Genomic DNA, 22,553 nt, shown 5'->3' on the forward strand with positions numbered 1-22,553 from the left:
CTGAGTCTAGACCATCTTCACCTGATTCTATCACTTCAAATTACAAATATCGAGCTCTATCTCCTGATTCTCCAATCCCACAATTTAGACCCACAATAATTGAGTCGTCGGTGTCTTCATTCTTTAGCAGATCTTCGTCACCTATTTCAGTAACTTCAGACATTGAAGGATCTGGCTTCTATCTTGAGGATTTTGTCAATGAAGAGAGACCATATTCTCCAGAATCTTTTGTGTCAGAGAGTGAATTCTTGGAAGCAGCTGAAGGAGGATTGATAAAATTCAGACCCCTGTCTCCAGAATCAATAACATCAGAAGATGGTTATACCTTCCTTGAGTTCTTGTTTGCAGAGTCTAGACCATCTTCACCTGAATCTATAACGTCGTTAAATGAGTACAGGCCTCTCTCTCCAGACTCTCCTATTCCTGATTTCAGATCACATTGTTGTGATTATTACTTGCTATTCACAGAAGATAGATCTTCGTCACCACAATCAGTCACCTCAGACATTGAATTATCTGGATTTAGCCTTGAGGAATTGATTGTTGACGACAGAGCAGATTCTCCAGAATCAATATATTCAGACAGTGAGTTTCAGGATCAATTGGAAGCAGAACTTGTTCAAGTTTTGCATGAATCAGCTTCTCTAGTTTCTGATTCTCTCCCTCACTCTATTCAATATGAAACATATATCAACAAATTAATCTCACCTGCCTTAGTCCAGTCTGAATCTGTGCACAGAGACACCAAAACAGACATGTTATCTACCACAACAATTGCAAAAGAAGACTCTGTTGAGGCTAAAACCACGTTACCAGTTGCAGCTAAAACAGCATTTATACAGCTTGACTTGAGTGATGAGAAATGTTTGTCGTTATTACCAGTCACTGTAATGATGCCAGTTAAGCAGGAACCAGCTAATTCTCTTGATAAAGTAGATGACGACAATTTGAAACACCCAGATACATCTGAAGTCAATACTTTACTTCCTGCATCAGTCTTTTCAGAAAGTGGTTCACAATTCAGACCTAGAAATTGTGATTATTACTTGTTGTACAATGGAAGTATTTCTCTGATACCTGAATCTGTAACAACATTTGAAGATCATCGACCTCTTTCTCCTGACTCACCTAATTCACAATTCAGACCTGGACATTGTGATTATTACTTGTTGTACGATGTGTGTCAGTCTACATCACCTTTGTCTGTACCTTCAGATCTTGAATATCGTGGTTTGTACAGACCAGATTCCCCTTCAGATAGTGAATTTACAGTGACAGATCAAAGTAGACTATCTGAGTATCGACCACTCTCACCTGAATCAATAACTTCAGAAGGGGACTTTACCTTCCTTGAGCTCTTGTTTACAGAGTCTAGACCATCCTCTCCAGAGTCTGTTGCATCATTTGATGAGTACAGGCCCCTCTCTCCTGACTCGCCAGTTCCTCACTTCATGCCTCAATGTTGCGATTGTTATTTGTCTTTCACTGGAAGTAGATGTTCATCAACAGAATCAGTAACTTCAGATAATGAATTCTCTGAGTTCTGTCTTGAGGAACTGTTTGCTGAAGACAGAGCAGATTCACCTGAATCATTTATATCAGAGAGTGAATTTGTTGAGTCAGTTGAAAGAGGTCTAATGAAACTCAGACCCTGGTCACCAGAATCAGTAACTTCAGAAGGTGATTATACCTTCCTTGAGCTCTTGGTTGCTGAGTCTAGACCATCTTCACCTGATTCTATCACTTCAAATGATGAATATCGAGCTCTATCTCCTGATTCCCCAATCCCACAATTTAGTCCCTCAATCATTGAGTCATCAGTGTCTTCATTCTTCAGCAGATCTTCGTCACCTATTTCAGTAACTTCAGACATTGAAGGATCTGGCTTCTATCTTGAGGATTTCTTCAATGAAGAGAGACCATATTGTCCAGAATCTTTTGTGTCAGAGAGTGAATTCTTGGAAGCAGCTGAAGGAGGTTTGATAAAATTCAGACCCCTGTCTCCAGAATCAATAACATCAGAAGATGGTTATACCTTCCTTGAGTTCTTGTTTACAGAGTCTAGACCATCTTCACCTGAATCTATAACGTCGTTAAATGAGTACAGGCCTCTCTCTCCAGACTCTCCTATTCCTGATTTCAGATCACATTGTTGTGATTATTATTTGCTATTCACAGAAGATAGATCGCCGTCACCACAATCAGTCACCTCAGACATTGAATTATCTGGATTTAGCCTTGAGGAATTGATTGTTGAGGACAGAGCAGATTCTCCTGAATCGATATATTCAGACAGTGAGTTTCAGGATCAATTGGAAGGAGAACTTGTTCAAGTTTGCATGAATCAGCTTCCCCAGTTTCTGATTCTCTCCCTCACTCTATTCACTCTGAAACATATATCAACAAATTCATCTCAACTGCATTAGTCCAGTCTGAATATGTGCACAGAGACACCACAACAGACATGTTATCTACCACAACAATGGCAACAAAAGACTCTGTTGAGGCTAAAACCACGTTACCAGTGGCAGCTAAAACAGCATTTATACAGCTTGACTTGAGTGATGAGAAATGTTTGTCATTGTTACCAGTCACTGTAATGATGCCAGTAAAGCAAGAGCCAGCTAATTATCTTGATGAGGGAGATGAAAACAGCATGAAACACCAAGATAAATCTGAAGTCAAACCTTTATCTCCTCAGTCAGTCTTTTCAGAAAGTGGTTCACAATTCAGACCTGGACATTGTGATTATTACTTGTTGTATAATGGAAGTATTTCTCCGATACCTGAATCTGTAACAACATTTGAAGATCATCAACCTCTTTCTCCTGACTCACCTAATACACAATTCAGACCTGGACATTGTGATTATTATTTGTTGTACGATGTGTGTCGGTCTACATCACCTTTGTCTGTAACTTCAGATCTTGAATATCGTGGTTTGTACAGACCAGATTTCCCTTCAGATAGTGAATTTACAGTGACAGATCAAAGTAGACTATCTGAGTATCGACCACTCTCACCAGAATCAATAACTTCAGAAGGGGACTTTACCTTCCTTGAGCTCTTGTTTACAGAGTCTAGATCATCCTCTCCAGAGTCTGTTGCATCATTTGATGAGTACAGGCCCCTGTCTCCTGACTCGCCAGTTCCTCACTTCATGCCTCAATGTTGCGATTGTTATTTGTCTTTCACTGGAAGTAGATATTCATCACCAGAATCAGTAACTTCAGAAGATGGGCATTCCTTCCTTGAGCTCTTGTTTTCGGAGTCTAGACCATCCTCTCCAGAGTCTGTTGCATCATTTGATGAGTACAGGCCCCTCTCTCCTGACTCTCCAGTTCCTCACTTCATGCCTCAATGTTGCGATTGTTATTTGTCTTTCACTGGAAGTAGATGTTCATCACCAGAATCAGTAGCTTCAGATATTGAATTCTCTGAGTTCTGTCTTGAGGAACTGTTTGCTGAAGAAAGAGCAGATTCACCTGAATCATTTCTATCAGAGAGTGAATTTGTTGAGTCAGTTGAAAGAGGTCTAATGAAACTCAGACCCTGGTCTCCAGAATCAGTAACTTCAGAAGGTGATTATACCTTCCTTGAGCTCTTGGTTGCTGAGTCTAGACCATCTTCACCTGATTCTATCACTTCAAATTACGAATATCGAGCTCTATCTCCTGATTCCCCAATCCCACAATTTAGACCCACAATCATTGAGTCATCAGTGTCTTCATTCTTTAGCAGATCTTCGTCACCTATTTCAGTAACTTCAGACATTGAAGGATCTGGCTTCTATCTTGAGGAATCTTTCAATGAAGAGAGACCATATTCTCCAGAATCTTTTGTGTCAGAGAATGAATTTGTAGAAGCAGATGAAGGAGGTTTGATCAAACTCAGACCCCTGGTCACCAGAATCAGTAACTTCAGAAGATGATTATACCTTCCTAGAGCTCTTGGTTGCTGAGTCTAGACCATCTTCACCTGATTCTATCACTGTTAAATGAGAATACAGAGCTCTATCTCCTGATTCTCCAATCCCACAATTTAGATCACAATCATTGAGTGATCAGTGTCATTGTTTCACAGAAGATCTTCCTCACCACAATCAGTCACATCAGACATTGAATTCTCTGGATTTAGCGTTGAGGAATTGATTGCTGAGGACAGAGCAGATTCTCCTGAATCAATATATTCAGACAGTGAATTTCAGGATCAATTGGAAGAAGAACTTGTTCAAGTTTTGCATGAATCAGCTTCTCCAGTTTCTGATTCTCTCCCTCACTCTATTCACTCTGAAACATATATCAACAAATTCATCTCACCTGCCTTAGTCCACTCTGAAGCTGAGCACAGAGAAACCAAAACAGGCCTATTATCTACCACAACGATGGCAACAGAAGACTTTGTTGAGGCTAAAACCACGTTACCAGTTGCAGCTAAAACAGCATTTATACAGCTTGACTTGAGTGATGAGAAATGTTTGTCGTTATTACCAGTCACTGTAATGACGCCAGTTAAGCAGGAGCCAGCTAATTCTCTTAATAAAGTAGATGACTCCAATTTGAAACACCCAGATACATCTGAAGTCAATACTTTACCTCCTGCATCAGTCTTTTCAGAAAGTGGTTCACAATTCAGACCTAGAAATTGTGATTTTTACTTGTTGTACAATGGGAGTATTTCTCCGATACCTGAATCTGTAACAACATTTGAATATCATCGACCTCTTTCTCCTCACTCACCTAATACACAATTCAGACCTGGACATTGTGATTATTATTTGTTGTACGATGTGTGTCGGTCTACATCACCTTTGTCTGTAACTTCAGATCTTGAATATCGTGGTTTGTACAGACCAGATTCCCCTTCAGATAGTGAATTTACAGTGACAGATCAAAGTAGACTATCTGAGTATCGACCACTCTCACCAGAATCAATGACTTCAGAAGGGGACTTTACCTTCCTTGAGCTCTTGTTTTCCGAGTCTAGGTCATCCTCTCCAGAGTCTGTTGCATCATTTGATGAATACAGGCCCCTGTCTCCTGACTCTCCAGTTCCTCACTTCATGCCTCAATGTTGCGATTGTTATTTGTCTTTCACTGGAAGTAGATGTTCATCACCAGAATCAGTAGCTTCAGATATTGAATTCTCTGAGTTCTGTCTTGAGGAACTGTTTGCTGAAGACAGAGCAGATTCACCTGAATCATTTATATCAGAGAGTGAATTTGTTGAGTCAGTTGAAAGAGGTCTAATGAAACTCAGACCCTGGTCACCAGAATCAGTAACTTCAGAAGGTGATTATACCTTCCTTGAGCTCTTGGTTGCTGAGTCTAGACCATCTTCACCTGATTCTATCACTTCAAATGATGAATATCGAGCTCTATCTCCTGATTCCCCAATCCCACAATTTAGTCCCTCAATCATTGAGTCATCAGTGTCTTCATTCTTTAGCCGATCTTCGTCACCTATTTCAGTAACTTCAGACATTGAAGGATCTGGCTTCTATATTGAGGATTTTTTCAATGAAGTGAGACCATATTCTCCAGAATCTTTTGTGTCAGAGAGTGAATTCTTGGAAGCAGCTGAAGGAGGTTTGATAAAATTCAGACCCCTGTCTCCAGAATCAGTAACTTCAGAAGATGGTTATACCTTCCTTGAACTCTTGTTTGCAGAGTCTAGACCATCTTCACCTGAATCTATAACGTCGTTAAATGAGTACAGGCCTCTCTCTCCAGACTCTCCTATTCCTGATTTCAGATCACATTGTTGTGATTATTATTTGCTATTCACAGAAGATAGATCTTCCTCACCACAATCAGTCACCTCAGACATTGAATTCTCTGGATTTAGCCTTGAGGAATTGATTGCTGAGGACAGAGCAGATTCTCCTGAATCAATATATTCAGACAGTGAGTTTCAGGATCAATTGGAAGGAGAACTTGTTCAAGTTTTGCATGAATCAGCTTCCCCAGTTTCTGATTCTCTCCCTCACTCTATTCACTCTGAAACATATATCAACAAATTCATCTCACCTGCCTTAGTCCACTCTGAAGCTGAGCACAGAGAAACCAAAACAGACCTATTATCTACCACAACGATGGCAACAGAAGACTTTGTTGAGGCTAAAACCACGTTACCAGTGGCAGCTAAAACAGCATTTATACAGCTTGACTTGAGTGATGAGAAATGTTTGTCGTTGTTACCAGTCACTGTAATGATGCCAGTAAAGCAAGAGCCAGCTAATTCTCTTGATGAGGGAGATGAAAACAGCATGAAACACCAAGATAAATCTGAAGTCAAACCTATATCTCCTCAGTCAGTCTTTTCAGAAAGTGGTTCACAATTCAGACCTATAAATTGTGATTATTACTTGTTGTACAATGGGAGTATTTCTCCGATACCTGAATCTGTAACAACATTTCAAGATCATCGACCTCTTTCTCCTGACTCACCTAATACACAATTCAGACCTGGACATTGTGATTATTATTTGTTGTACGATGTGTGTCGGTCTACATCACCTTTGTCTGTACCTTCAGACCTTGAATATCGTGGTTTGAACAGACCAGATTCCCCTTCAGATAGTGCATTTACAGTGACAGATCAAAGTAGCCTATCTGAGTATAGACCACTCTCACCTGAATCAATGACTTTAGATGGGGACTTTACCTTCCTTGAGCTCTTGTTTTCGGAGTCTAGACCATCCTCTCCAGAGTCTGTTGCATCATTTGATGAGTACAGGCCCCTCTCTCCTGACTCTCCAGTTCCTCACTTCATGCCTCAATGTTGCGATTGTTATTTGTCTTTCACTGGAAGTAGATGTTCATCACCAGAATCAGTAGCTTCAGATATTGAATTCTCTGAGTTCTGTCTTGAGGAACTGTTTGCTGAAGACAGACCAGATTCACCTGAATCATTTATATCAGAGAGTGAATTTGTTGAGTCAGTTGAAAGAGGTCTAATGAAACTCAGACCCTGTCACCAGAATCAGTAACTTCAGAAGATGGGCATTCCTTCCTTGAGCTCTTGGTTGCTGAGTCTAGACCATCTTCACCTGATTCTATCACTTCAAATGACGAATATCGAGCTCTATCTCCTGATTCCCCAATCCCACAATTTAGTCCCTCAATCATTGAGTCATCAGTGTCTTCATTCTTTAGCAGATCTTCGTCACCTATTTCAGTAACTTCAGACATTGAAGGATCTGGCTTCTATCTTGAGGATTTTTTCAATGAAGTGAGACCATATTCTCCAGAATCTTTTGTGTCAGAGAATGAATTTTGTAGAAGCAGCTGAAGGAGGTTTGATAAAATTCAGACCCTGGTCACCAGATTCAGTAACTTCAGAAGATGGTTATACCTTCCTTGAGCTCTTGTTTACAGAGTCTAGACCATCTTCACCTGAATCTATAACGTCGTTAAATGAGTACAGGCCTCTCTCTCCAGACTCTCCTATTCCTGATTTCAGATCACATTGTTGTGATTATTATTTGCTATTCACAGAAGATAGATCGCCGTCACCACAATCAGTCACCTCAGACATTGAATTCTCTGGATTTAGCCTTGAGGAATTGATTGCTGAGGACAGAGCAGATTCTCCTGAATCGATATATTCAGACAGTGAGTTTCAGGATCAATTGGAAGCAGAACTTGTTCCTCCAGTCTTGCATGAATCAGCTTCTCCAGTTTCTGATTCTCTCCCTCACTCTATTCAATCTGAAACATATATCAACAAATTCATCTCACCTGCCTTAGTCCACTCTGAAGCTGAGCACAGAGAAACCAAAACAGGCCTATTATCTACCACAACAATTTCAACAGAAGACTCTGTTGAGGCTAAAACCGCGTTACCAGTTGCAGCTAAAACAGCATTTATACAGCTTGACTTGTGTGATGAGAAATGTTTGTCGTTATTACCAGTCACTGTAATGATGCCAGTTAAGCAGGAGCCAGCTAATTCTCTTGATGAGGTAGAGCAAGACAATTTGAAACACCAAGATAAATCTGAAGTCAAACCTTTATCTCCTGAGTCAGTCTTGTCAGAAAGTGGTTCACAATTCAGACCTGGACATTGTGATTATTACTTGTTGTACAATGGGAGTATTTCTCCGATACCTGAATCTGTAACAACATTTGAAGATCATCAACCTCTTTCTCCTGACTCACCTAATACACAATTCAGACCTGGACATTGTGATTATTATGTGTTGTACAATGTGTGTCGGTCTACATCACCTTTGTCTGTAACTTCAGATCTTGAATATCGTGGTTTGTACAGACCAGATTCCCCTTCAGATAGTGAATTTACAGTGACAGATCGAAGTAGCCTATCTCAGTATAGACCACTCTCACCAGAATCAATAACTTCAGAAGGGGACCTTACCTTCCTTGAGCTCTTGTGTTCAGAGTCTAGGTCATCCTCTCCAGAGTCTGTTGCATCATTTGATGAGTACAGGCCCCTGTCTCCTGACTCTCCAGTTCCTCACTTCATGCCTCAATGTTGCGATTGTTATTTGTCTTTCACTGGAAGTAGATGTTCATCACCAGAATCAGTAGCTTCAGATATTGAATTCTCTGAGTTCTGTCTTGAGGAACTGTTTGCTGAAGAAAGAGCAGATTCACCTGAATCATTTATATCAGAGAGTGAATTTGTTGAGTCAGTTGAAAGAGGTCTAATGAAACTCAGACCCTGGTCACCAGATCAGTAACTTCAGAAGGTGATTATACCTTCCTTGAGCTCTTGGTTGCTGAGTCTAGACCATCTTCACCTGATTCTATCACTTCAAATTGAATATCGAGCTCTATCTCCTGATTCCCCAATCCCACAATTTAGACCCTCAATCATTGAGTCATCAGTGTCTTCATTCTTTAGCAGATCTTCTCACCTATTTCAGTAACTTCAGACATTGAAGGATCTGGCTTCTATCTTGAGGATTTTTTCAATGAAGTGAGACCATATTCTCCAGAATCTTTTGTGCCAGAGAGTGAATTCTTAGAAGCATCTGAAGGAGGTTTGATAGAATTCAGACCCCTGTCTCCAGAATCAGTAACTTCAGAAGATGGTTATACCTTCCTTGAGCTCTTGTTTGCAGAGTCTAGACCATCTTCACCTGAATCTATAACATCGTTAAATGAGTACAGGCCTCTCTCTCCAGACTCTCCTATTCCTGATTTCAGATCACATTGTTGTGATTATTATTTGCTATTCACAGAAGATAGATCGCCGTCACCACAATCAGTCACCTCAGACATTGAATTCTCTGGATTTAGCCTTGAGGAATTGATTGCTGAGGACAGAGCAGAATCTCCTGAATCAATATATTCAGACAGTGAGTTTCAGGATGAATTGGAAGCAGAACTTGTTACAGTTTTGCATGAATCAGATTATCCAGTTTCTGATTCTCTCACTCACTCTATTCAGTCTGAAACATCTGTTAACAAATTCATCTCAACTGCATTAGTCCAGTCTGAATATGTGCACAGAGACACCACAACAGACATGTTATCTACCACAACAATGGCAACAAAAGACTCTGTTGAGGCTAAAACCACGTTACCAGTGGCAGCTAAAACAGCATTTATACAGCTTGACTTGAGTGATGAGAAATGTTTGTCATTGTTACCAGTCACTGTAATGATGCCAGTTAAGCAGGAACCAGCTAATTCTCTTGATAAAGTAGATGACGACAATTTGAAACACCAAGATACATCTGAAGTCAAACTTTATCTCCTGCAGTCAGTCTTTTCAGAAAGTGGTTCACAATTCAGACCTAGAAATTGTGATTATTACTTGTTGTACAATGGGAGTATTTCTCCGATACCTGAATCTGTAACAACATTTGAAGATCATCAACCTCTTTCTCCTGACTCACCTAATTCAAATTCAGACCTGGACATTGTGATTATTATTTGTTGTACGATGTGTGTAGGTCTACATCACCTTTGTCTGTAACTTCAGACCTTGAATATCGTGGTTTGTACAGACCAGATTTCCCTTCAGATAGTGAATTTACAGTGACAGATCAAAGTAGCCTATCTGAGTATCGACCACTCTCACCTGAATCAATAACTTCAGAAGGGGACTTTACCTTCCTTGAGCTCTTGTTTACAGAGTCTAGACCATCCTCTCCAGAGTCTGTTGCATCATTTGATGAGTACAGGCTCCTGTCTCCTGACTCTCCAGTTCCTCACTTCATGCCTCAATGTTGCGATTGTTATTTGTCTTTCACTGGAAGTAGATGTTCATCACCAGAATCAGTAACTTCAGAAGATGGGCATTCCTTCCTTGAGCTCTTGTTTTCGGAGTCTAGACCATCCTCTCCAGAGTCTGTTGCATCATTTGATGAGTACAGGCCCCTGTCTCCTGACTCTCCAGTTCCTCACTTCATGCCTCAATGTTGCGATTGTTATTTGTCTTTCACTGGAAGTAGATGTTCATCACCAGAATCAGTAGCTTCAGATATTGAATTCTCTGAGTTCTGTCTTGAGGAACTGTTTGCTGAAGAAAGAGCAGATTCACCTGAATCATTTATATCAGAGAGTGAATTTGTTGAGTCAGTTGAAAGAGGTCTAATGAAACTCAGACCCTGGTCACCAGAATCAGTAACTTCAGAAGGTGATTATACCTTCCTTGAGCTCTTGGTTGCTGAGTCTAGACCATCTTCACCTGATTCTATCACTTCAAATGACGAATATCGAGCTCTACCTCCTGATTCCCCAATCCCACAATTTAGACCCACAATAATTGAGTCGTCAGTGTCTTCATTCTTTAGCAGATCTTCGTCACCTATTTCAGTAACTTCAGACATTGAAGGATCTGGCTTCTATCTTGAGGAATTATTTCAATGAAGAGAGACCATATTCTCCAGAATCTTTTGTGTCAGAGAATGAATTTGTAGAAGCAGATGAAGGAGGTTTCATCAAACTCAGACCCTGTTCCAGAATCAGTAACTTCAGAAGATGATTATACCTTCCTTGAGCTCTTGTTTGCTGAGTCTAGACCATCTTCACCTGATTCTATAACTCGTTAAATGAATATCGAGCTCTCTCTCCTGATTCTCCAATTCCTGATTTAGATCACATTGTTGTGATTATTCATTGAGCAGAAGATAGATCTTCGTCACCACAATCAGTCACCTCAGACATTGAATTCTCTGGATTTAGTCTTGAGGAATTGATTGCTGAGGACAGAGCAGATTCTCCTGAATCGATATATTCAGATACTGAATTTCTGTATCAATTGGAAGCAGAACTTGGTCCAGTCTTGCATGAATCAGCTTCTCCAGTTTCTGATTCTCTCCCTCACTCTATTCAATCTGAAACATATATCAACAAATTCATCTCACCTGCCTTAGTCCACTCTGAAGCTGAGCACAGAGAAACCAAAACAGGCCTATTATCTACCACAACAATGGCAACAGAAGACTCTGTTGAGGCTAAAACCGCGTTACCAGTTGCAGCTAAAACAGCATTTATACAGCTTGACTTAAGTGATGAGAAATGTTTGTCGTTGTTACCAGTCACTGTAATGATGCCAGTTAAGCAGGAACCAGCTAATTCTCTTAATAAAGTAGATGACGACAATTTGAAACACCAAGATACATCTGAAGTCAATACTTTACCTCCTGCGTCAGTCTTTTCAGAAAGTGGTTCAATTCAGACCAGAAATTGTGGTTACAACAGTATTTCATACCTGAATCTGTAACAACATTTGAAGATCATCGACCTCTTTCTCCTGACTCACCTAATACACAATTCAGACCTGGACATTGTGATTATTATGTGTTGTACAATGTGTGTCGGTCTACATCACCTTTGTCTGTAACTTCAGATCTTGAATATCGTGGTTTGAACAGACCAGATTCCCCTTCAGATAGTGAATTTACAGTGACAGATCAAAGTAGACTATCTGAGTATAGACCACTCTCACCAGAATCAATAACTTCAGAAGGGGACTTTACCTTCCTTGAGCTCTTGTTTTCCGAGTCTAGATCATCCTCTCCAGAGTCTGTTGCATCATTTGATGAGTACAGGCCCCTCTCTCCTGACTCTCCAGTTCCTCACTTCATGCCTCAATGTTGCGATTGTTATTTGTCTTTCACTGGAAGTAGATGTTCATCACCAGAATCAGTAGCTTCAGATATTGAATTCTCTGAGTTCTGTCTTGAGGAACTGTTTGCTGAAGACAGAGCAGATTCACCTGAATCATTTATATCAGAGAGTGAATTTGTTGAGTCAGTTGAAAGAGGTCTAATGAAACTCAGACCCTGGTCACCAGATTCAGTAACTTCAGAAGGTGATTATACCTTCCTTGAGCTCTTGGTTGCTGAGTCTAGACCATCTTCACCTGATTCTATCGCTTCAAATGATGAATATCGAGCTCTATCTCCTGATTCCCCAATCCCACAATTTAGACCCACAATCATTGAGTCATCAGTGTCTTCATTCTTTAGCAGATCTTCGTCACCTATTTCAGTAACTTCAGACATTGAAGGATCTGGCTTCTATCTTGAGGAATTTTTCAATGAAGAGAGACCATATTCTCCAGAATCTTTTGTGTCAGAGAATGAATTTGTAGAAGCAGCTGAAGGAGGTATGATAAAATTCAGACCCCTGTCTCCAGAATCAGTAACTTCAGAAGATGGTTATACCTTCCTTGAGCTCTTGTTTGCAGAGTCTAGACCATCTTCACCTGAATCTATAACGTCGTTAAATGAGTACAGGCCTCTCTCTCCTGACTCTCCTATTCCTGATTTCAGATCACATTGTTGTGATTATTATTTGCTATTCACAGAAGATAGATCTTCGTCACCACAATCAGTCACCTCAGACATTGAATTATCTGGATTTAGCCTTGAGGAATTGATTGTTGACGACAGAGCAGATTCTCCAGAATCAATATATTCAGACAGTGAGTTTCAGGATCAATTGGAAGCAGAACTTGTTCAAGTTTTGCATGAATCAGCTTCTCTAGTTTCTGATTCTCTCCCTCACTCTATTCAATATGAAACATATATCAACAAATTAATCTCACCTGCCTTAGTCCAGTCTGAATCTGAGCACAGAGACACCAAAACAGACATGTTATCTACCACAACAATGGCAAAGAAGACTCTGTTGAGGCTAAAACCACGTTACCAGTTGCAGCTAAAACAGCATTTATACAGCTTGACTTGAGTGATGAGAAATGTTTGTCGTTATTACCAGTCACTGTAATGATGCCAGTTAAGCAGGAACCAGCTAATTCTCTTGATAAAGTAGATGACGACAATTTGAAAACCCAGATACATCTGAAGTCAATACTTTACTTCCTGCATCAGTCTTTTCAGAAAGTGGTTCACAATTCAGACCTAGAAATTGTGATTATTACTTGTTGTACAATGGAAGTATTTCTCTGATACCTGAATCTGTAACAACATTTGAAGATCATCGACCTCTTTCTCCTGACTCACCTAATTCACAATTCAGACCTGGACATTGTGATTATTACTTGTTGTACGATGTGTGTCAGTCTACATCACCTTTGTCTGTACCTTCAGACCTTGAATATCGTGGTTTGTACAGACCAGATTTCCCTTCAGATAGTGAATTTACAGTGACAGATCAAAGTAGCTTATCTGAGTATCGACCACTCTCACCAGAATCAACAACTTCAGATGGGGACCTTACCTTCCTTGAGCTCTTGTTTTCCGAGTCTAGACCATCCTCTCCAGAGTCTGTTGCATCATTTGATGAATACAGGCTCCTCTCTCCTGACTCTCCAGTTCCTCACTTCATGCCTCAATGTTGCGATTGTTATTTGTCTTTCACTGGAAGTAGATGTTCATCACCAGAATCAGTAACTTCAGAAGATGGGCATTCCTTCCTTGAGCTCTTGTTTTCGGAGTCTAGACCATCCTCTCCAGAGTCTGTTGCATCATTTGATGAGTACAGGCCCCTGTCTCCTGACTCTCCAGTTCCTCACTTCATGCCTCAATGTTGCGATTGTTATTTGTCTTTCACTGGAAGTAGATGTTCATCACCAGAATCAGTAGCTTCAGATATTGAATTCTCTGAGTTCTGTCTTGAGGAACTGTTTGCTGAAGAAAGAGCAGATTCACCTGAATCATTTCTATCAGAGAGTGAATTTGTTGAGTCAGTTGAAAGAGGTCTAATGAAACTCAGACCCTGGTCACCAGAATCAGTAACTTCAGAAGGTGATTATACCTTCCTTGAGCTCTTGGTTGCTGAGTCTAGACCATCTTCACCTGATTCTATCACTTCAAATTACGAATATCGAGCTCTATCTCCTGATTCCCCAATCCCACAATTTAGACCCACAATCATTGAGTCATCAGTGTCTTCATTCTTTAGCAGATCTTCGTCACCTATTTCAGTAACTTCAGACATTGAAGGATCTGGCTTCTATCTTGAGGAATTTTTCAATGAAGAGAGGCCATATTCTCCAGAATCTTTTGTGTCAGAGAATGAATTCTTGGAAGCAGCTGAAGGAGGTTTCATCAAATTCAGACCCCTGTCACCAGAATCAGTAACTTCAGAAGAAGATGGTTATACCTTCCTTGAACTCTTGGTTGCAGAGTCTAGACCATCTTCACCTGATTCTATCACTTCAAATGACGAATATCGAGCTCTACCTCCTGATTCCCCAATCCCACAATTTAGACCCACAATAATTGAGTCGTCAGTGTCATTGTTTAGCAGATCTTCCTCACCACAATCAGTCACCTCAGACATTGAATTATCTGGATTTAGCCTTGAGGAATTGATTGTTGAGGACAGAGCAGATTCTCCTGAATCGATATATTCAGATACTGAATTTCTGTATCAATTGGAAGCAGAACTTGGTCCAGTCTTGCATGAATCAGCTTCTCCAGTTTCTGATTCTCTCCCTCACTCTATTCAATCTGAAACATATATCAACAAATTCATCTCACCTGCCTTAGTCCACTCTGAAGCTGAGCACAGAGAAACCAAAACAGGCCTATTATCTACCACAACAATGGCAACAGAAGTCTGTGTTCAGGCTAAAACCACATTACCAGTTGCAGCTAAAACAGCATTTATACAGCTTGACTTGAGTGATGAGAAATGTTTGTCGTTATTACCAGTCACTGTAATGACGCCAGTTAAGCAGGAGCCAGCTAATTCTCTTGATGAGGTAGACGAAGACAATTTGAAACACCAAGATAAATCTGAAGTCAATACTTTACTTCCTCAGTCAGTCTTTTCAGAAAGTGGTTCACAATTCAGACCTGGACATTGTGATTATTACTTGTTGTACGATGGGAGTATTTCTCCGATACCTGAATCTGTAACAACATTTGAAGATCATCGACCTCTTTCTCCTGACTCACCTAATACACAATTCAGACCTGGACATTGTGATTATTATTTGTTGTACGATGTGTGTCGGTCTACATCACCTTTGTCTGTAACTTCAGACCTTGAATATTGTGGTTTGTACAGACCAGATTTCCCTTCAGATAGTGAATTTACAGTGACAGATCAAAGTAGACTATCTGAGTATCGACCACTCTCACCTGAATCAATAACTTCAGAAGGGGACTTTACCTTCCTTGAGCTCTTGTTTACAGAGTCTAGACCATCCTCTCCAGAGTCTGTTGCATCATTTGATGAGTACAGGCCCCTCTCTCCTGACTCTCCAGTTCCTCACTTCATGCCTCAATGTTGCGATTGTTATTTGTCTTTCACTGGAAGTAGATGTTCATCACCAGAATCAGTAGCTTCAGATATTGAATTCTCTGAGTTCTGTCTTGAGGAACTGTTTGCTGAAGACAGAGCAGATTCACCTGAATCATTTATATCAGAGAGTGAATTTGTTGAGTCAGTTGAAAGAGGTCTAATGAAACTCAGACCCTGGTCACCAGAATCAGTAACTTCAGAAGGTGATTATACCTTCCTTGAGCTCTTGGTTGCTGAGTCTAGACCATCTTCACCTGATTCTATCACTTCAAATTACGAATATCGAGCTCTATCTCCTGATTCCCCAATCCCACAATTTAGACCCACAATAATTGAGTCGTCAGTGTCATTGTTTAGCAGATCTTCGTCGCCCATTTCAGTAACTTCAGACATTGAAGGATCTGGCTTCTATTTTGGGGAATCTTTCAATGAAGAGAGGCCATATTCTCCAGAATCTTTTGTGTCAGAGAATGAATTTGTAGAAGCAGCTGAAGGAGGTTTCATCAAATTCAGACCCCTGTCACCAGAATCAGTAACTTCAGAAGATGGTTATACCTTCCTTGAGTTCTTGTTTGCAGAGTCTAGACCATCTTCACCTGAATCTATAACGTCGTTATATGAGTACAGGTCTCTCTCTCCAGACTCTCCTATTCCTGATTTCAGATCACATTGTTGTGATTATTATTTGCTTTTCACAGAAGATAGATCTTTGTCACCACAATCAGTCACATCAGACATTGAATTCTCTGGATTTAGCCTTGAGGAATTGATTGCTGAGGACAGAGCAGATTCTCCTGAATCGATATATTCAGACAGTGAATTTCTGTATCAATTGGAAGCAGAACTTGTTCCAGTCTTGCATGAATCAGCTTCTCCAGTTCCTGATTCTCTCCCTCACTCTATTCAATCTGAAACATATATCAAGAAATTCATCTCACCTGCCTTAGTCCAGTTTGAATCTGAGCACAGATATACCAAAACAGACATGTTATCTACCACAACAATGGCAACACAAGACTCTGTTGAGGCTAAAACCACGTTACCAGTTGCGGCTAAAACAGCATTTATACAGCTTGACTTGAGTGATGAGAAATGTTTGTCGTTGTTACCAGCTGCAGTAATGATGCCAATAAAGCAAGAGCCAGCTAATTCTCTTGATGAGGTAGATGAAGACAATTTGAAACACCAAGATAAATCTGAAGTCAAACCTTTATCTCCGGAGTCAGTCTTGTCAGAAAGTGGTTCACAATTCAGACCTGGACATTGTGATTATTACTTGTTGTACAATGGGAGTATTTCTCCGATACCTGAATCTGTAACACCATTTGAAGATCATCGACCTCTTTCTCCTGACTCACCTAAAACACAATTCAGACCTGGACATTGTGATTATTACTTGTTGTACAATGTGTGCCGGTCTACATCACCTTTGTCTGTAACTTCAGACCTTGAATATCGTGGTTTGAACAGACCAGATTCCCCTTCAGATAGTGCATTTACAGTGACAGAATAACTTCAGAAGAGCCTTCCTTGAGCTCTTGGTTCTGAGTCTAGACCATCTTCACCTGATTCTATCACTTCAAATTACGAATATCGAGCTCTATCTCCTGATTCCCCAATCCCACAATTTAGTCCCTCAATCATTGAGTCATCAGTGTCTTCATTCTTTAGCAGATCTTCGTCACCTATTTCAGTAACTTCAGACATTGAAGGATCTGGCTTCTATCTTGAGGATTTTTTCAATGAAGTGAGACCATATTCTCCAGAATCTTTTGTGCCAGAGAGTGAATTCATAGAAGCATCTGAAGGAGGTTTGATAGAATTCAGACCCCTGTCTCCAGAATCAGTAACTTCAGAAGATGGTTATACCTTCCTTGAGCTCTTGTTTGCAGAGTCTAGACCATCTTCACCTGAATCTATAACATCGTTAAATGAGTACAGGCCTCTCTCTCCTGACTCTCCTATTCCTGATTTCAGATCACATTGTTGTGATTATTATTTGCTACTCACAGAAGATAGATCTTCGTCACCACAATCAGTCACCTCAGACATTGAATTATCTGGATTTAGCCTTGAGGAATTGATTGTTGAGGACAGAGCAGATTCTCCTGAATCGATATATTCAGACAGTGAGTTTCAGGATCAATTGGAAGGAGAACTTGTTCAAGTTTTGCATGAATCAGCTTCCCCAGTTTCTGATTCTCTCCCTCACTCTATTCACTCTGAAACATATATCAACAAATTCATCTCACCTGCCTTAGTCCACTCTGAAGCTGAGCACAGAGAAACCAAAACAGGCCTATTATCTACCACAACGATGGCAACAGAAGTCTGTGTTGAGGCTAAAACCACATTACCAGTTGCAGCTAAAACAGCATTTATACAGCTTGACTTGAGTGATGAGAAATGTTTGTCGTTATTACCAGTCACTGTAATGACGCCAGTTAAGCAGGAGCCAGCTAATTCTCTTGATGAGGTAGACGAAGACAATTTGAAACACCAAGATAAATCTGAAGTCAAACCTTTATCTGCTGAGTCAGTCTTGTCAGAAAGTGGTTCACAATTCAGACCTGGACATTGTGATTATTACTTGTTGTACAATGTGTGTCGGTCTACATCACCTTTGTCTGTAACTTCAGACCTTGAATATCGTGGTTTGAACAGACCAGATTCCCCTTCAGATAGTGCATTTACAGTGACAGATCAAAGTAGCCTATCTGAGTATCGACCACTCTCACCAGAATCAATAACTTCAGAAGGGGACCTTACCTTCCTTGAGCTCTTGTTTACGGAGTCTAGATCATCCTCTCCAGAGTCTGTTGCATCATTTGATGAGTACTTACCTCTCTCTCCTGACTCTCCAGTTCCTCACTTCATGCCTCAATGTTGCGATAGTTATTTGTCTTTCACTGGAAGTAGATGTTCATCACCAGAATCAGTAGCTTCAGAAGATGGGCATTCCTTCCTTGAGCTCTTGTTTTCGGAGTCTAGACCATCCTCTCCAGAGTCGGTTGCATCATTTGATGAGTACTTACCTCTCTCTCCTGACTCTCCAGTTCCTCACTTCATGCCTCAATGTTACGATTGTTATTTGTCTTTCACTGGAAGTAGATGTTCATCACCAGAATCAGTAGCTTCAGATATTGAATTCCCTGAGTTCTGTCTTGATGAATCGTTTGCTGAAGACAGAGCAGATTCACCTGAATCATTTATATCAGAAGGTGAATATGAACATGTAGATGAGACGCTCACTAAAACCAGTCCTCTACCACCTGAAGATGAGTACGCTCGTTCTTTCGTTCAGTACTGGCTTTCAGAGTTACGGCCGTCCTCTGCAGAACCCATGACGTCACTAGATGAGTTAGATGCTGCAGAAACAAGCCCATCTACAGAAATGGAGGATTCTGAATCTCAGCCTGTTTATGAATTCTCTGAAGGAAATACATCATCTCTAGAATATAGACTGGTTTATAAGGCAGTTCCCTCCACTCTAATGGCCCATACATTTGACCCGGCGTACCAAGGTGAAAGATACTTGAATAAATCAGGTGTTTTTGAACATGCAAAGGAGCGTCTGCAGGACAAAGAACTTGTCCTGGACAGGCCGGTCGCACCACAGTCAATAACAGCAGAAGAGATTCGGTCTTTTTTGAATGATTGGTCTACTGAGTTAAGGCCAAACTCACCAGCCTCTGTTGCATCACTTGATGAGCGTAGGCCTCTCTCTCTAGACTCTCCTATTCCCCAGTTCATGCATCAATGTTGTGATAATTATGTCGAACTCCCTGGCGATAGGTCTTCGTCACCTCAGTCGGTAACGTCAGACGTTGAATACTGTGAATTATATCTCGATGAACTGATTCCTGAACACAGACCGGATTCTCCTGATTCATTTTTGGCTGATAGTGAATTCAGAGAGTCAATTGAACAGTTTTTTAGAAAGTTCAGAACCTTGACACCAGAATCAGTAACTTCAGAAGGTGGTTATACCTTCCTTGAGCTCTTGTTTGCTGAGTCTAGACCATCTTCACCTGAATCTGTAACATCATTTGATGAGTACAGGCCTCTCTCTCCTGACTCTCCAATTCCCCAGTTCTTACATCAATATTGTGATTATTATGGGTTATTCCCTGCTGATAGGTCTTCATCACCTGAATCAGTAACATCAGATATTGAATTATCTGAGTTCTGTCTTGATGAATCGTTTGCTGAGGACAGAGCAGATTCACCTGAATCATTTATATCAGAAGGTGAATATGAACATGTAGACGAGACGCTCACTAAATCCAGTCCTCTGCCACCTGAAGATGAGTACGCTCGTTCTTTCGTTCAGTACTGGCTTTCAGAGTTACGGCCCTCCTCTGCAGAACCCATGACGTCACTAGATGAGTTAGATGCTGCAGAAACAAGCAAATCTACAGAAATGGAGGATTCTGAATCTCAGCCTATTTATGAATTCTCTCAAGGAAAAACATCAACTCCAGAATATAGACTAGTTTATAAGGCAGTTCCCTCCACGCTAATGGCCCATACATTTGACCCAGCGTACCAAGGTGACACTTATTTGAGTAAGACAGGTGTTTTTGAATATGCAGGAGACAGAAAGGTTAGAAAAGCCCTGGATCGACCGCATCGATCTGGTGAGGACTTGAGGCCAGTTAGTGTTGAAGAACCAGCCTCCTCTTGTCATTCTGCTTGTCCAGCAGAGGAGGAGACGGTACAAGAGGGGTCCTTGCTAACAGTCCCTCGTGTCACTGACCAGAGAGTCACAGAAACTTTGCACGAACCTCATTTGCTAATATCCCAGCCAGTAGAGACAGAAATTAGAACCTCTTCCCCTGTCTTAGCTGAATGGGAGTTCATCCAGTCGTCGTCCCTTCCTGAGTACAAAACTATTTCGGCTGAGTCACTCGGTTCAGACAGGGATGGAGTCCTTTTATATCTTAACCACTTCTTTACTGACATGAGGCCATCTTCACCGGAGTCTGTTGTTTCATTTGATGAGTACAGGCCTCTCTCTCCTGACTCTCCAGTTCCTCACTTCATGCCTCAATATTGCCACTGTTATTTGGCTCCCACTGGTGATCGAGCTTCGTCACCTCAATCAGAAACTTCAGATATTGAATTCTCTGAGTCATGTCTTGAGGAACTGTTTGCTGAAGACAGAGCAGATTCACCTGAATCATATATATCGGAAGATGGAATGAGATTAGTAGATGAGTCAGACAAAGATATGAGCCAAGACAGACCAATGACACCAGATTCAACATCTGGAGAGAGCCTGTCATTTGTCGAAGACTGGTTTTCAGAGTTAGATTTAAAACCGTCCTCCCCTGAATCCATTGCATCACAAGAGGACCTCTCTCCTGACTCACCTGTCCTCCAATATGGACCTGGTCTGTCTGTTGTTGTCATGTCAACAGGAGAGAAGTGTTGGACACCTGAATCTGTGATATCAGACTGGGATGAGTTTGGTCTGGAGGACTTGTTCTGTGCGACCAGAACCTGTTCTCCTGACTCCATCTGTTCCAATACAGATACTGTTTTAACTCAGGGTGACGGTCAACGTTCTCCTCCAACAGACCAGGTTTCCACTGAACATGAACCTGAAATGAGAGTTGAAAGAGCACGCTTAAAACAACCCCCGGAATTAATAGATGCCCCTTTTAGTTTAGTTTTCCCAGTTGTTTGCCAAACCCACCGAGCAGTGGAAGCGTTTTTTTGTAGGGCCTCCTCCCCAGACAGCCACAGAGCACCCGTAGAGGATGTAGATGTAGATGATGTAGAGACTCACAGACCTCACCAAGCATCCTCTCAGTCGAGTCACGTGCCATCTGACGAACAAAATCTGGGATCTCCTGTTGCTGCTGTCAGGGCGGAGGAGGCAGTTCACAACAGACCTCAAGCAAGTCGTAAGTCAATCCAAAGAAAAGAACACAAGAATGTCCCTACGTTGAAAGGAAGCGAAGCTCAACCCAAGATTGACGAGACAAGCAAGCACCTGAAAAGAAAGCCGATGAGAAAAGCGGAAGACAGCCGAGTTTCTGCGCCGTTGGTAAGACCACGGCACATTCTCCGTCAGCAGGGAATGCCGTGACGCTTTCTAAAAACAATGAATGCTGGAAGTGTGTAGTGCGTAGTTCGCATGCGTTTGTGTAGGACCCTTCGGCTCAAGCTTTCACTAATGTGTTTTGACGCATAGCTGTAGGAGCTTGACACTCCTGCTAAGGCATGTTTGCATCAGCAATGCAGGAAGTGTCTCAGAAAGGCAACTAATGAACAGTAGTGAGACACGTTTAGTCTCAACGCCATGGACTTCCTTCCTGTCACATGGTGTGTCCTCAAGCTAAAAATGGCTGATGTAACTTTATTCCCTTCTGTAGTGACCTACTTTTGACCAGAGATGTGCAGGCTCTGGTTAAAAGTAGTGCACTACGAAGGGAATAGGGTGCCATAGGGCCCTGGTTAAAAGTAGTGCACTACGAAGGAATAGGGTGCCATAGGGCCCTGGTTAAAAGTAGTGCACTACGAAGGGAATAGGGTGCCAGAGGACCCTGGTTAAAAGTAGTGCACTACAAAGGGAATAGGGTGCCATAGGGCTCATGATGGCATTTATTCAAAGAAAAAACAACATAAGTCACTACAAAGGGAAAGATTTCAGTTTAGTAGGACAACATTTCAGAGATGGGCTGATACTGCATGATGGTGCAATTATTCACAGCAGAAAAAAACAACAGTTGTCATGTCTTACATTGAAAGATTTCCTTGGAGTTTAGTAGGGTTGACAGTTGATTGCCTTGGAGCTTAATCTGGTTAACAGTTGATTGCCTTGGAGCTTAGTAGGGCTGGCAGTTG

At 41.1% G+C, this 22,553-nt stretch overlaps 1 protein-coding gene and 1 long non-coding RNA gene across 22 annotated transcripts in view; one reads left to right on the forward strand and one right to left on the reverse strand.

Moving 5' to 3' along the window:
- Positions 1-22,553, forward strand: part of LOC118379433 (ankyrin-2-like) — a 60,508-nt gene that overhangs the window by 10,761 nt on the left and 27,194 nt on the right. The window lies entirely within an intron of this gene.
- On the reverse strand, positions 532-18,341 carry LOC127927815 (uncharacterized). Of its 21 annotated transcripts, none has more exons than XR_008129170.1 (6): positions 17,742-18,341; positions 11,957-12,820; positions 9,886-10,276; positions 8,112-8,180; positions 6,300-6,398; positions 2,499-2,687 (listed from the first exon to the last, which is right to left on the reverse strand). It is a non-coding gene; the product is annotated as an uncharacterized LOC127927815 (long non-coding RNA). The 21 variants fall into 21 exon arrangements; XR_008129171.1 differs by having other exon boundaries at positions 6,300-6,347; positions 8,061-8,180; XR_008129178.1 differs by lacking the exons at positions 2,499-2,687; positions 6,300-6,398; positions 8,112-8,180 and adding exons at positions 532-1,110; positions 6,432-6,635 and having other exon boundaries at positions 10,054-10,276.

This window comes from Oncorhynchus keta, unplaced genomic scaffold (genome assembly GCF_023373465.1).
Source record: "Oncorhynchus keta strain PuntledgeMale-10-30-2019 unplaced genomic scaffold, Oket_V2 Un_scaffold_17821_pilon_pilon, whole genome shotgun sequence".
Classification (NCBI taxonomy): Eukaryota; Metazoa; Chordata; class Actinopteri; order Salmoniformes; family Salmonidae; genus Oncorhynchus; species Oncorhynchus keta.